The sequence below is a fragment of the Ixodes scapularis genome, unplaced genomic scaffold, assembly GCF_016920785.2.
Source record: "Ixodes scapularis isolate PalLabHiFi unplaced genomic scaffold, ASM1692078v2 ptg001264l_1___fragment_5__unscaffolded, whole genome shotgun sequence".
In the NCBI taxonomy this organism is placed as follows: Eukaryota; Metazoa; Arthropoda; class Arachnida; order Ixodida; family Ixodidae; genus Ixodes; species Ixodes scapularis.
The window spans coordinates 337,798-351,272 of NW_024610128.1; positions in this window are offsets into that span (position 1 = coordinate 337,798).

Here is a 13,475-nt window from a genome sequence, read left to right on the forward strand (position 1 = left end):
ATTTGTTTCATAACGTGCGAAATCGTAGTTGGGGATTACATACCCTTGCTGGGTCTTTCCTGTGAACATTTTACGGAGACCCGGGTTGCCGCCTCGAGAGAACAGCTCCGTGTGCAAAATAGAAGGGCCCTTAAAAGAGCCGTTTAGGCCACTACCAGAACCTAACTGAGGTAGCGAGCACTTGACAAGCGGTTGGAACATAAGTCGCCTTTACGCTCGCAAGCGGGCGACGGGCTCAGCCCAGCGGATCACACGAAATCACCACGGCCGTCAGAATCCTCATCCTCCGCACTGTAGGCAAGGTCCCTGTCTGCGTCAGGGCTGTAGATTTTGGCTTCCGCGGTGACGAAGGACTCGAATCTATTAGTGTTTTCGCGCGCCTTCTTTTTCCTCCAAAACATGAACTTTGCAAGGTGACCAGTGAAATGGTGGTTCTCGCGCCGTTTAGATGAAAGATAGTTTTTGGACGTGAGCCCAAGTGCCCTCCACCGCATTGGTGTTCGCACCAGTGCCAGGGTCGACAAAGTGGAGCTTGCGGTTGACGGTGAAGTGCGTGAGGCGAGTGTCATCTGCAAGGGCTTGCGATAGCCAGCCCAATAGTCAGGTATTATTCTTGTTCCAGGGCGGACCCGCTCAGCTATTAGCCCTTGCAGCATCTTTGCGTCACGGGCCTCCACGGGTACAAGAAAGCAGCACCCGCTGCCACGCTTTACACCGAACCCACTGGCCAGGCCTTAAATACCCTCGACGGTACTTTCGTCGCACGAAAATACTCTCGTCTAGTTCTACAGTCACGCCTCCGCCGCCAATCATTTCTGAATGCGTAAAGGCGGCATTTAACACAACCTTCCGACAAAGGCTTGTTCAATCAGTTATTGTCTTGAAGACGTCAGTCTCTCTGTAAATGACGGCGCACTGCAGGTTCTGGCACCCGAGGTAGATGATTTCCATAAGTTGGGGTAGCGTCAGGTGCGATCCGTGAAAAAAGAACCGCTCCGTACGGAGATGTTGCCCCGGCACTGAACCTTGCTTGAACGACTTCCTCTTGGTCGCCTCACGAGTCATCTACACACTCATCTCCACGCGTAGCAACCCACAGATCTAGCGCGGACTTGCAGCGTCATCGCAGCTTCGCACTCTGGACATGCACGAGAACCCAGGAGCAGGCCCATGCCCTGTAAAAAAGTAATTGCTTCAAGAGGCTCTTTCATGGCGTCATGAAGATGGCCCAGGTATAACGCCATGGCACTGCGATGCTCGCCATCGAAAGAATAAAGCGCCGAGGGGGCTGAACGAGCAGAGCTGCGCGCTCCTCTGCATTTATTATTTTGTTTGTTTCGCCATTGTATACATCGTGACACCATTCTGACAGACTCATTGGTTAGTCGGTCGGGCCACAAGATTACGTGACAAAACAAACACCAGTCGTATGACCACAACGGCTGCAAAGGTATCGTTGCAAAGAAGAGAGCAGTCGAACGAAATGAAGTAAAAAAGTTAATAAAATAAAAACGAAGAAGGAAACCGTTGGATGTTGCGACGTCGTTCGCGTAAAACTGACATTGAATGCTGTTATCGACAGTATGGTCGTTTATATAAGCTGAAAGAAACGCAGACCCGAGCACTGATCCATGTTTTTTGATAGCCTTATTTTCTGAATATCTAGAAGGTTTCAATGAACGTCTAGATGTCCAGGGAGGTTGGTGTATTGCATCGAACATTCAAAATTGGACCGGGCTCCTTTGCGTTGACAGTGATGCCATTGAAAGTCCTCTTGACTCCTTAATTTTGTTTTTACTTTTTAATACACTTCACTGAAATGTATTCACGTCCAGCACGTGATTTGAAAGCATGAACTTGCTTTCTGGGAAAGAGGTGGTCCCCTGTCCCCACGCCGGACCCGGAAGATGGGTCACCTAACCTTGGTGGATTCGAAAGAGCCACGGCTTCGCGTGAATCACGTGCAACGCGGTGGATTTGGGCGGCGCACAACCAGTCCAGCGCGCCGTGGCCCGACCGGACCGACCACTTGTTTCGGGCATCCCGTGTTTTATGTACAATCGGCAGGGATTTATGCCGCGGAATTTAGCAATGACATTGCGAAATGAGTCGACGAACGTTTTACATGTGACAAACCAAAAAACATTACAAAAGCTGACAGCAAAAAAAGAAAAAAGAAAATCTCTAGTCAGCATTTTCCCAGAAAAAAAAACATCGTGGCTGACGTAGCTTCATCAGTTCTTTTGATTTTGTATATCACAGATTTGCAGGGGGTTTTCCTGTATCCTTCAAAAGACTGGAAATATCTGCTTCCGATAAAGTTGCGCTGAGCTTTCCTTCGATGAGTTTTTAACTGATACTTTTTTAGTGGTGAGCTCTCTTTATTATGGACATGGACGTCATAATACCATATATACTTATGCGAGGGACGTCTAAATAGCCACCAACTAGATCGGAGCCCGAATGCCTGTCGAGGATAGACCGAATATAGCGAAAATAAGCTATTTATAGTATACCCAAGAGGCGCACCGCAGCACTGTGAAGAAATCTTAAATTCGCTGCTCCACTCAACTGTAAACTTTCCCGGTACCTATATGTTCCAGCCCACTCCTCTGACCCTTTTCCCTCCGATGTCAGTAAACAATTAGTTAAAACAAGTCGTACACGTTTAATTTTTATTTTTTATTAGACGTATATTCAATCAGTCAAAAATCAGCAATGCTCGAATCCGATGAGTCGCACAATTTCGTTCTGTCTGTGGAGCCGTGGGTACATCACACATTTCGCGGTGTTCGCTCAACTGGGGTGCTCTCTCGTGTCGTGCGCTCTAGGAAAAGTATTTGGCTCTAGTGTCAAGCGCGCTACTGTAACCGCTCATTCACACTGGAAGCGGATCCGCGTTCGCAAAGCGGTTGCGAACGCGGTTGTATAAAGATCTAGTACAATTGCAGGTGCACTTGATGTCATCGAGTGTGCGTGCAATTGTACTGGATCTCTATACAACCGCGTTCGCAACCGCTTTGCGAACGCGGATCCGTTTCCAGTGTGAATGAGCGGCAACAGCGCCCTCGTGTCGCGCGCTCTAACGTCGGCGCTCTAGTGCCGCTCACTCTAAAGGCGCTCTCCCGATTTGGGCCACTGCCCTGAAACGAGGAGTGGAAATCGGCATTAATCATGTTGATATAGAAATCCGACCTATGGAATGGGAAATACGGTATATTATTTCCGTGTCCACCGTACCCTAGTTACACAATTGCTAACCAAATGGTAAACAAAAACTTTAATTTTATTCAGTTTCTGAAAATAAATATACAGAACATGAAGCATGATTTTAATTTACAATTGACATCCACTACTTTTAGCACAAGTCATTGTATCCAGGGGGCCCATGTTCCATTCAGGTTTTCAGGGAACCCCCTCGGATCGATCTGCTTATTTGATGGTGCAATTGAAGTTTGCTCGTAGATATGCAATCTAAGAGTTAGGATGGACACCCACTGAAATAAAAAAAAAAAAGATCAAGGTATTAGTTGACTCATCGAGCTGGATGTTCAAAAGAAAAATACAAATATCATCAATTTAACAAATTTTGTCACCAGCAGTTACTGTTATATAAGGAAGACTGGCTTTTATGTTTTTGAAAGAAACGTTAAATTAGTCATCAAATCCAAATATTTAGAACACGCACATCTGAAAAAAAGTGGTTGTTTTTTAGTAATATTTATAACATGTCTAATTTCGTTTCTTTTTTTTTTAGGAAAAAAAATAGAAACTTTTTAGAAATGGCCGTTACGTTACCACGTTTTGATAACAATATCATCGAAACAAATTTGTGTTCTTTAGTAATATATTTTGCATGTATGGTCTTATGTAGACAAGGTAAATTTTCGTTTAGAAGAAAGCAAATAAGTCATAAAAAAGTTGAGCAGAAAAAAAAAACATTTAACTAGTTTAGATAGTGAAGTAGGGCGCGCTCAGTCAGCAAATGCATGATGTACTACATGGTGTTTTGTTTGGGCTTTGCTGATTGATTTAATAAATGCCGTGAAAGCTACCATACATCGGTGTGTGCAGGTGCCATTAATGGTCAAGAGCACATGATATAGAGAGATATTCGTCACAAAAAGCCGGTTAATAACTACAGCTTGTTCATAAATTTCTTAAGTAGGTAATACAAACATGTTTCAAATTAGAAACTGGCCGAGCGTAAACCAAAAGCCACTAAATCAGTAAATTAGAAAAAAAGTACTTGAGAACGTTTGAATTGCGGTGATATATTTATCATTGGCGTAAGAGGCGCAAATCTAGCGTTGCGACACTAATACCCAGGTGCTAAATTCAGAGCACTATCGCACCTCTCGCGTGCTTCAAATGTTTGCAACATGTACTGATTCAGTAGTTTTTGATGACTCTCGGCATGTTTCTAATTGAAACTACATGTTTATTGTCGCTAATTAAAGACTTAATGAGCGAATTTGGTCACTTCTCCGACTTATCGCTATGATTATCCTCTAGTATTGGTCCCTGTGGTCGTATACTCACGTGCACCGACCACGATGGTGTCTCTTTCGAGGATTTCTTAATCAAATCTCTAAAGCCATGAAAAATAAAAAGAAAGAAATACCCTGTATATGTTGTCTTTCTCCTGGTGTTTGTAGTGTGAAGAAATCACTCTAGACGCTTTCCAGCAGCTGTACGTGAGTACCGCTTTTGCTGATCGAGCTTGAGCTTTTGATTCCTCTTATTTCTTTTATTTCACTTCATTACGATTGCAGGCCCAGGTTATTGTCCCCTTAGATTCTACGGCGTCCTTCTTCCTAGCATTAGCCTTCGTGAGGATTCGCAAACGTCCATTTTAGTGAATCGGTATTAGGTGAGACAACAAAAGGTCGCCAGTGGCGGCACAATCTTGCACGTGTGCAAAACGTCTATCTAAAGCTGCATTTCCCAGCACGTAAAATTGAAAACAAATCATTGATTGGACGCGATTATCAATTATATGATTTGGAATATCCCGGCAGCAACAACGTATGCACCTATGGTGAGTTCGCGTGGTCCATTCAGCGCGCTCTAGGCCTCTCTTTCGAGAACGCGCCAGATTGAGAGCTGGGAAAAATAGCGCGGCGGACGTGATCGCTAGGTTCATTCCGAGGGATCCCTCCCTCTGAGAGCGCCATCAAGCAGCGTGAAAATTGCGTCGTCACGGCGCTCATCACCACTGCGCGTTGCTCTCACCTACTAAACCAATCACGCATATTAAACGTTAAACGTATTAAAGAAAAGAACGATACTGCGTTCTTTTCTTTAGTGTGTCTGAAAGTTCTAGGCAGTGGTGCGTACCCACAAAGAGAGTGAGTGCTATGACTATACAGTTTTGGTACTGCTAAATTATCGTCTTGTCGTAGCATCGGCTGCAGCGGGACCTAAGGTGAAACGTGAAACCTAAGCTTAGCTTACTGAAGGCAAAGGCTGCTAGCTTTAGGTCTACCCACTTAACATTCCAACCAGAGCTCGACGTTCTGACGTTCCTTCTTATCTCCTCCTCTCCCTCACTTTCTTGCCGCCTAGGGGGCTGAACGGCGCATAGCTGCTCTCTCAACCTAGCGCAGGTGACGCCACTAGAAGTTCGAATATTGTACCGGACGTCGGACGTCTGCTGGGCTTCTTATCCTTCTGTGGATGTTTTGGTCAATGCTTTCTTGTGTCCTTGAGTTGGTTCTAATAATCCCGTTTTGAATTAAACCTTAAAAAGTGATATTTCAACATGGGGAATGTCCATTCTGGACCCACTAGAATCCCGAAACCTTCACATCGAATGACTTCCCTAGAGAGTTCTCGGGTTTGTATACGCTGTTACTGTGCAACAGTCAGGATCACTCCCGGTGGGTTCCTACCTGTTTGCTCAATGTGCCATCCAGCTCTTTTACGGTACTTATAAAGATCAGTTCTCAACACTTACATGCTCGTCGATTCCGAAAGCGGGCGAGGCACGCGGTCTACGTGCAAGCGCTAAAAAAGGCACCACGGTCAGCTTTTTTCTACTTACGACCGTGACTCGTCCATGATCTGATGCTGCTCACTACAGGCTCAACACCATTGGCAAGAATAATGTTCACAAAATGTGTTTCTATGGTTCAAACTTTGGAGGCAGTCGGAAATCAGAGTCAGATCTTTTACTGCGCCCTGCACCGGCCGGTTGGCCCAGCGATAACTATAGTCTATCTCTCTAAAATCGTGCATTGGACGCAAAGTAAGCGATAGGTAAGGGGACAAAGGGCAAGCACTAGGAGCGTTGAGTGAAACAGGAGGTTTCGGTTTTTCAGCAGCCGCACTGGTGCTTGCCCTTTCTTCCCTCACCAAGCGCTGCCTTAGCGTCCACTCTTACCTTTCTCTACTCCTTTCTAGTTTTTCTTTGTTTTTCCGTTCATTACACGGTGTAGCAAACCAGCAAATGGCGCTGGATGACATCACTGTTTTAATAAACGCCAATTTCTCTCTCACTGCACGGTTTTTGTGAGGCAGAGTATAGATAGCGCTATGAGAGGTAGCGACGAGTTCTCCTTTTCCGCCTTCCTCCCATTGTTCCTGTCGTCTGCTAGCGCACGGTCTGCCTTGTTCTTCATAACTCGCCTACCATAGCAGTGTCCGAATTCTTCCGAACTATTCCGGCAGGTCATGTCACGTGACAATCCAGCTAGAACAAGGCAGAGCGCGGGTAGGTTTTCGAACGCCAAGGTACCAAACTGCTACTCGAGAGTGAGGTCGAAAAGTTGGGGTGTGTGTATGTTTATACAGCCCAGAACTCAGTCTGCCTCAACGGGCGACGAGTCTCCCACTTGTAGATGAGAAATTTAGCCAGTGCAGTACAAGCGCTAGCCTGGGGTATTTAACGTGCATCACGCAGTAGTGATACACGACCGCACGCTGGTACGATGCCCATCAAGATCGAAATGGGCAGGGCCGGGGATTGAACGCAGGATCCTGGGTTCTGCAGCGCCAGCTTTCGCTCTACGTGCTCCGAGCTGGTGTGTGATAGTCCCATCGGCCATCGATCCTCCTCACGTTGACTCAAATTTGCCATGTTGTTTTTACCCGGAAACGAAACTCGCGCACGGACCAGTGGGAGAGCGCGTCGGTACATCCGTCGCTACGGCTACTTAGCGAATCCAGGGCGAAAAAAGTATAGATCACCTTAGTCGGTGGCGAATAGCTCGTCGCCAGAGTTCATCCCGAGCACTCCAGCTACATGTGCCGCTGGAAGCAACTAGGTTGTTCCGGAAAAAATTCTGCGCCATCTATGAGAAATAGTCTACAAATAAATCGCAGGTGAATCCCTCTAAAAGTGTAATTTCAAGATATCGGGTAGGAATGTTCATAACTTTACAAAGACGTACTGGTCCTAGTCTGGCCCAAGTACACCGCACAGACCAATACTGATTCAGACGCATCTTTCTCCCAATTAAATTGCGAGAATAGAAAGGGACTATTTGTTTTAGTCTGGTTTTCGCAAATCTTGATGATTCAATTGTGTGATATAAACCACCCGCCTAATGACAGTGAAGTGCGGCTCATGAATCGGTCACGAGAGCTGCGTGAACACTCGACTACGGCTCGTAACAATCAGTGCCTCGGCGGACACTCGGGTAGTGGTTACTGTTTAAACCACTCTGTTGATGAGAATAGCTGAACTCTAACAACGCCTGGAGCTTAGCACGCGTTTTCTACTTTGCCAACCTAAGCGCGTGGCTCTGATTAACGTTGGCGGCATGGAACTGGCACCAGTCCACGTGGTCGTTTCTTCGGGCTCCATGCTGTGGGGATCAACGATGCTCATATTTCTCGAATTGTTTTGGCGACTGCCATTGCCTAGAATAAAAATCTAAAGCAAATTTACTGAATTAATAACGTTAGAATTTGATTATACGTAGAATTCAGCGAAAGTAGGCTCTTTTCAGTAGTATTCGCAGGTGGCAAAAATTTCGCGGATTTTTCACCGGCTCAGGTATGGCCGCCAGGGAATACGCCTTTGTAGCAGCCGAGCACCGACCTTGCTGGCGTGTACCGGAGCTGGTCGCACTTTAACAGCGCCGTGGGAGGAAGTGAGAGAAATCAAGTGCAGCTTTGTTTCGCGTCACGGAGCGCGGGGGGGGGGGGGGGGGGGGGGAGGTATTGGTGGAGGGGGGGGGGGGGTATGTGCTAATCAAATATTCTTTGAAGCAGAATAAATTTTACTCCACTCATTTTCACTTGAGAGCGTGCATTCAAAAGGCAATGAACCGATTTTTTCCACTTTCGCTACACACGGCTTAGAAAAACTACCTAACGTTTATAACCGAATAATGGTGTTGTAGTTTTATTTTCTAGTAAGGGACAGTCGCTATATAAATTCAAGAGCTAAGAAAAAAAAGCATCATTCACCCCCTCCACTCGGAGACAAGCGGCTGCGTAGCCTGGTGCCTATCCTATGCTGACAATATTAATCATAGCCACGGGCTGAGGTTGGCTAAGTAGCAATTGCAGGAGGAGGCTTAAGGTTCGCCTTTAAGAATAGAAGCCGATAGCTAAACATATAAACCCCCTCTTGTTCCCAAGACATACAAGCGTGTCTGCGTGACCGACATTTCGAAAAGAAACGCCGTTACAAACGGTCATGTCGAACATGCTCTATCCGAGAAAAAAAAAGGCGCATGGGCCACTGGCGGGTGAGCTTTTTCAACGGTACCGACGCTATTAACGGCTACCGCATCATCACGCCTCGTCTTCCCTCAAGTAACACCATTTTCAACTCCGTTTTCTTTTACACCAACTTCAACGCCCGTGCCTACCGTGCCCCCAACTTCCGAGACGCTCTGCGAGAAGTCGTTGATCTGAAAGAACTAAGGGGCTGAGGCTAATACCAAATGAGAAACGTAGAGGCGGCTACTTTAGTCACCACCTTTGCCAAGGAAAATCTCGTGTCCAAAGGCGAACGCATAATGAAACAGCGAATGTGTCTCGTCATCGATCCCAACACGAAGGACATCAAAATAAACCTGCGGTGGCTAGCACAACATCTCGAAAAACGCGTCGTGATGGACGCTCTCGAGCCTTACGTAACCTTAAAGTCCGTAGCCCGAAAGAGATGGAGGTGCCCGGGTATGAAGCACACTCCATCGGGAGGTTGTCTTGAAACTCCACGATCACATTCCGGTTAGCCGAGTGACCCACCGGCCAATTGTGTACGGGAGTCAGAGCCTGGTTCAAATAACGGGACGCCCTTCACTCTGCCTGCGTTGCAGAAAAGTGGGCCACGTTCGTCGTCAGTGCCACACGCCTCGGTTTGCTTACTTTCTACGTTTCAAACCCTCGTAGGGGGAATGCGTCTCCATCACCGCAGATAATTTGCACTAGAGAACGGGAAACGTCGACGAGGCTGCCACAGACCACCTCATGGACGTCAGCGGGATGGTCGACGCTGCAGGTGAATTGCGTTCTCCAGATCCTCCTCAGGAGGCACCGCCAGACACCGCTTTGCAACCGCCTGATGAAGCCGACCATGCAGCAGACGGAGAAGGCTTGGGAGAAGTAACTCCCTCAACACAGTTGATTGAGAAGATGCAAACCACACCGCAGCACGAGTCATGGCCGGGGCTTCTGTCCTCGCACGTCTTGAAGACGCTTGTTGTGCCTACACCCACCAAGCACCCACCGAACCACGGCCCATCGCGCTGTTCAATCGAGCGGAACCCATACCAAGCCCCGGCGTCACAAAGTTCCGACTCGTCGGGCGTATCCACCACTACATCTGTGGCCAAGACTCGCGAGGCAGACGTTGGCGGTGGTAAAAGGAAACCTTCTGCTATACAAGTGGCACCCTTCGCCAAGCAACATGGCATCAGAAGGCGCCCAACAAGAATTCAAACGACGATGAGTTCTGCTAAAGATCGCCATATAAATAGTGCTCCTTTTGAGTTTCTCAACACTTAATGCTGGGGGTTTACGGTCGACGTTGAATAATTACAGCTGAAACGGCTTTTGTTGCGTCAGCAACTTGAGTCTGGAGCCATCTAGGAAACAAAACTATCCACCGATGAGGAAGCTGCACGCGCTCTGGACCCCTTTCTTGATTTTTACTAAGTTTGTGTAACTCATGCAGTAGGTGTCTCGGCGGGTGTTTGTGTTTTGTTCCTGAAGTGCCTAGATTACGCTTGCATTTCATGCGGCGTTTTCGACCTGGGCAGATTGAATTGTTTCGATTTTCTTTAAAAAGGAGTTTAGTGGTTGGTGATTTGTGTATATCCGGTTAGTATCTTCAAAATACATTCATCTTTTTCAACGACCTAGCCACTTTCCTTGGCACTGATAGATGTTTTGCTTGTTTGGGTATTTCCATTGTATATGCCATGGAAACGATGGGGTCTCACCTTTCTCTCCCCAGCATAGCGGCGTTAAAGCCCAAACTGTTTTCGTAAACAATTTTAACCACAGAGACGTTGGATTGAGCCGAGGCAGTAGAGTACATTATATACACTTTAAAGACTCTTCTCACGCCCAACCTGGCAAAATCTATGTCTCTAGTTTTCTCAACAACCAAATCGCAGTCTACAGCGTTTCCCTCATTCTTTTTCCGATCACTGCCTATTTACTTACGTTTTGAAACTCCTAAGTCACCCCATCACAGGCGCGTCTGGAAATTGTGGGAGATGAGCCCTTCTCTTTTGAGCAATATAACCCGTTGAGATAAGGTCAATCAATCTGCTGATTCCATATGTAAATACCCGGAATTATGAATTTTTGCGAAATGGGACCTGCTGAAGCAGGTGTTAAATTATAAAGCAATCGAAGGCTTGCTTGTTTTGTAGACGATTCAAGGAACGAGACCTTTGGCAGGAATTGTACATCCTACATAAACTTGACAGCACAAGACCGGGTTTATACTCAGAAGAAATATTCGAAATGAAAGCTTTGCTTCTCCGTTTTGAAATATGGTGTGATCGCGCTGTATGCACTTCCTTGCGAGCGAGCAACTAATGCGACAGGCTTTGACCGAGGAGCGCAACTTTTCCCCTTCTAAAGAGATAACCGAATTACAATCTGGAGGTGGAGTCGCCGGTGCCCCTATCGAATTTTTACACGCTTTGGACGATATTATGAGAAACTTTTCGGTTCACTCGGAGCTGCGCAAGAAAAATAGTGTGTGCATGATCTCGTATCTCTAATGCCAAGTCTAGGAGATGAGGACTGTGCCTTGCATGAAGGAAGAATCAGGTTGATAATTGTTCGCCACGCTGTGGGCATTCTAAAAGCGTCGAAAACTCCAGGTCCAGATGGTCTTCACGCGGAATTTTATAAACGCACAGAGAATTACTATGCCCCTTGCTGCTTGCCGTATATTGCGAAGACCTTGAAGCCCAGTTTTTGCCTCGATCTTTCTCGCAGGGCCACACAGCTATCATTCCAAAGCCAAAGACCTAGACATATTGAAAACCATCAAGGGCTACCGTCCAATTGCCCTTTGTACAAGAGACTATAAAATTTTTGCTTAACACCTGTCCAGGCGCTTACAGTATGCTGCCTACCGTTTGGTCCGGGGCTATCAGACGCCTGGAGTTACGGGGCACAGCATAATGACTAATATTCCTGTTACCAACTCTGCGCTTCAGGATTGTTCGCAAAGAAGCGGTCGGGTAGCATTATTCTTGAATTGACCTCGCTAAAACCTTTGCCCGTATGAGCCATTCGTTTTTGTTTTGTTTTTCTATATCTTGAGCACGTTAAAATTGAATCGGCATTTTTCTATTGCATGGGATCGTGCTACCAAGAGAGCTCAACGAGGCATATTGTAAACTGCGCTCTTTCATCAGCAATAAGCCTTGAGGCTTCAGTAAAACAAGGCTGCCCTTTCACACCCCTGTTATTCGCAATAAACTTGGAACCTTTGCTCTTGATTGTTTTAAGCATCATGGAAATTCGCGGAGGCAAACACCAATTAACACTTGTCGAACCATTGTGTCGAACCACTTCGTTTAAAGCATCCTTTTTTTCCTAGAACCACGTGTGAGTGGAATAAGCTTCCTGAAAGTGTTGTAAATTTGAGATCAATAGATACTTTTAGTGAAGCCGTACTCTCGCACTTGGTTGAGTAGTGGCTCTTTCTGTTTGTTTGTTCTGCTTCCGCTGGTTCTTGAATATTGTTTTTGTACACCTCCTGCCTGGGCGTTCTACAGAATGCTGGCAGTATCACTAAATAAATAATGAAAAAAAAATTATCTCCTTGACAGTGAGGTGAAAGTGTTAGCACATGCCGTCGATGTCGTCTATGTTTGCCCTGGAACACAAATCATCAAACAAAGTTTCAAAGTAACGGAATGTTTTTGTGCTGTAACTGGTGTGGCCACCAACAAAAATAAGAGCAGTAACTTCTGGTTTAGGCCCTGGGCTACGATTTCCGCGCAGTTCGCCGACATGTGGTGGTCACACAACATTATCGAGTATTTCGGATCTCCTTTGATGAACATTCTAAGCAGTAATACCTATTAGAGCTATGTTGAAAAAAAAATTAAAATGTTAAGCTAAGCTCATCAACCGACGCAATTAGTCTATATTTGGAAGGGCTGCATGCAGCCTGCAACGTTTTCTTCGTTGCCAAGCTTCGTTATGTCCTCCTAGTGCTACTTTGAGCCCAACGTCAACTACATGTGCTTCACCGTATTTTTTTCCTTATACATATGAAGCTATTTCTGGGACAGCATGCAACACGACAATTTGTTCCGATCCTAAGAAAGGAGAGCCCTCGGGGTCGCCCATATTTTTGTACATTTGGTATCAAGGTTTACCTTCTTCAGAGTAGGCAGCATTTTTTTCTATGGGCATGTTTTAAGTTCATGTTTCTACGGATTTGCAACATTCAGTTGTTTCACAATTTCCCAAACATCTTTGTGTGCGGGACATTTAAAAGAAGTTGTGGATGCAGCCAATTTCCTAGCCAAACCTTTATTTTTCGAATACCTGTTCGAAACCGGGCAGAAACCTTTATACAATGACCTAAACAAAGGCTTGTTACCACTACCAAGGTAACGTACATTTACAACCACTCAACCAGGAGTAGACGTATTCAGATCTGCTGCAGGAACGCGAACATCAACAGCTGCCAAAAACCTTTTTTTACAATTGCATACATCCACGCTGCCTGTTGAAACCTGGCTAAACGACAGGGGGATATTTCTTCCTTTAACCGTAAACTGTAGGCTCTGTAACCAGCCTGAAACTATTGAACATTATTGTTTGTTGTAACCTTTGCCTACCTTTTCTGGGACGTCCTTCAAAAGACAATTAATAAAGACCTCCACTTTAGCCCGTATGGAATTCGCTTTCTTCCAGTTGCTCCCAAAAACGCTATGCCGTTTGACCTTCTATGTTCGTTGGTATTACAGAGCCTTTGGCGGCATAGGATAATCGTCCGTAATACTGAATACCGCCGAGCTAGCAAATCTCTA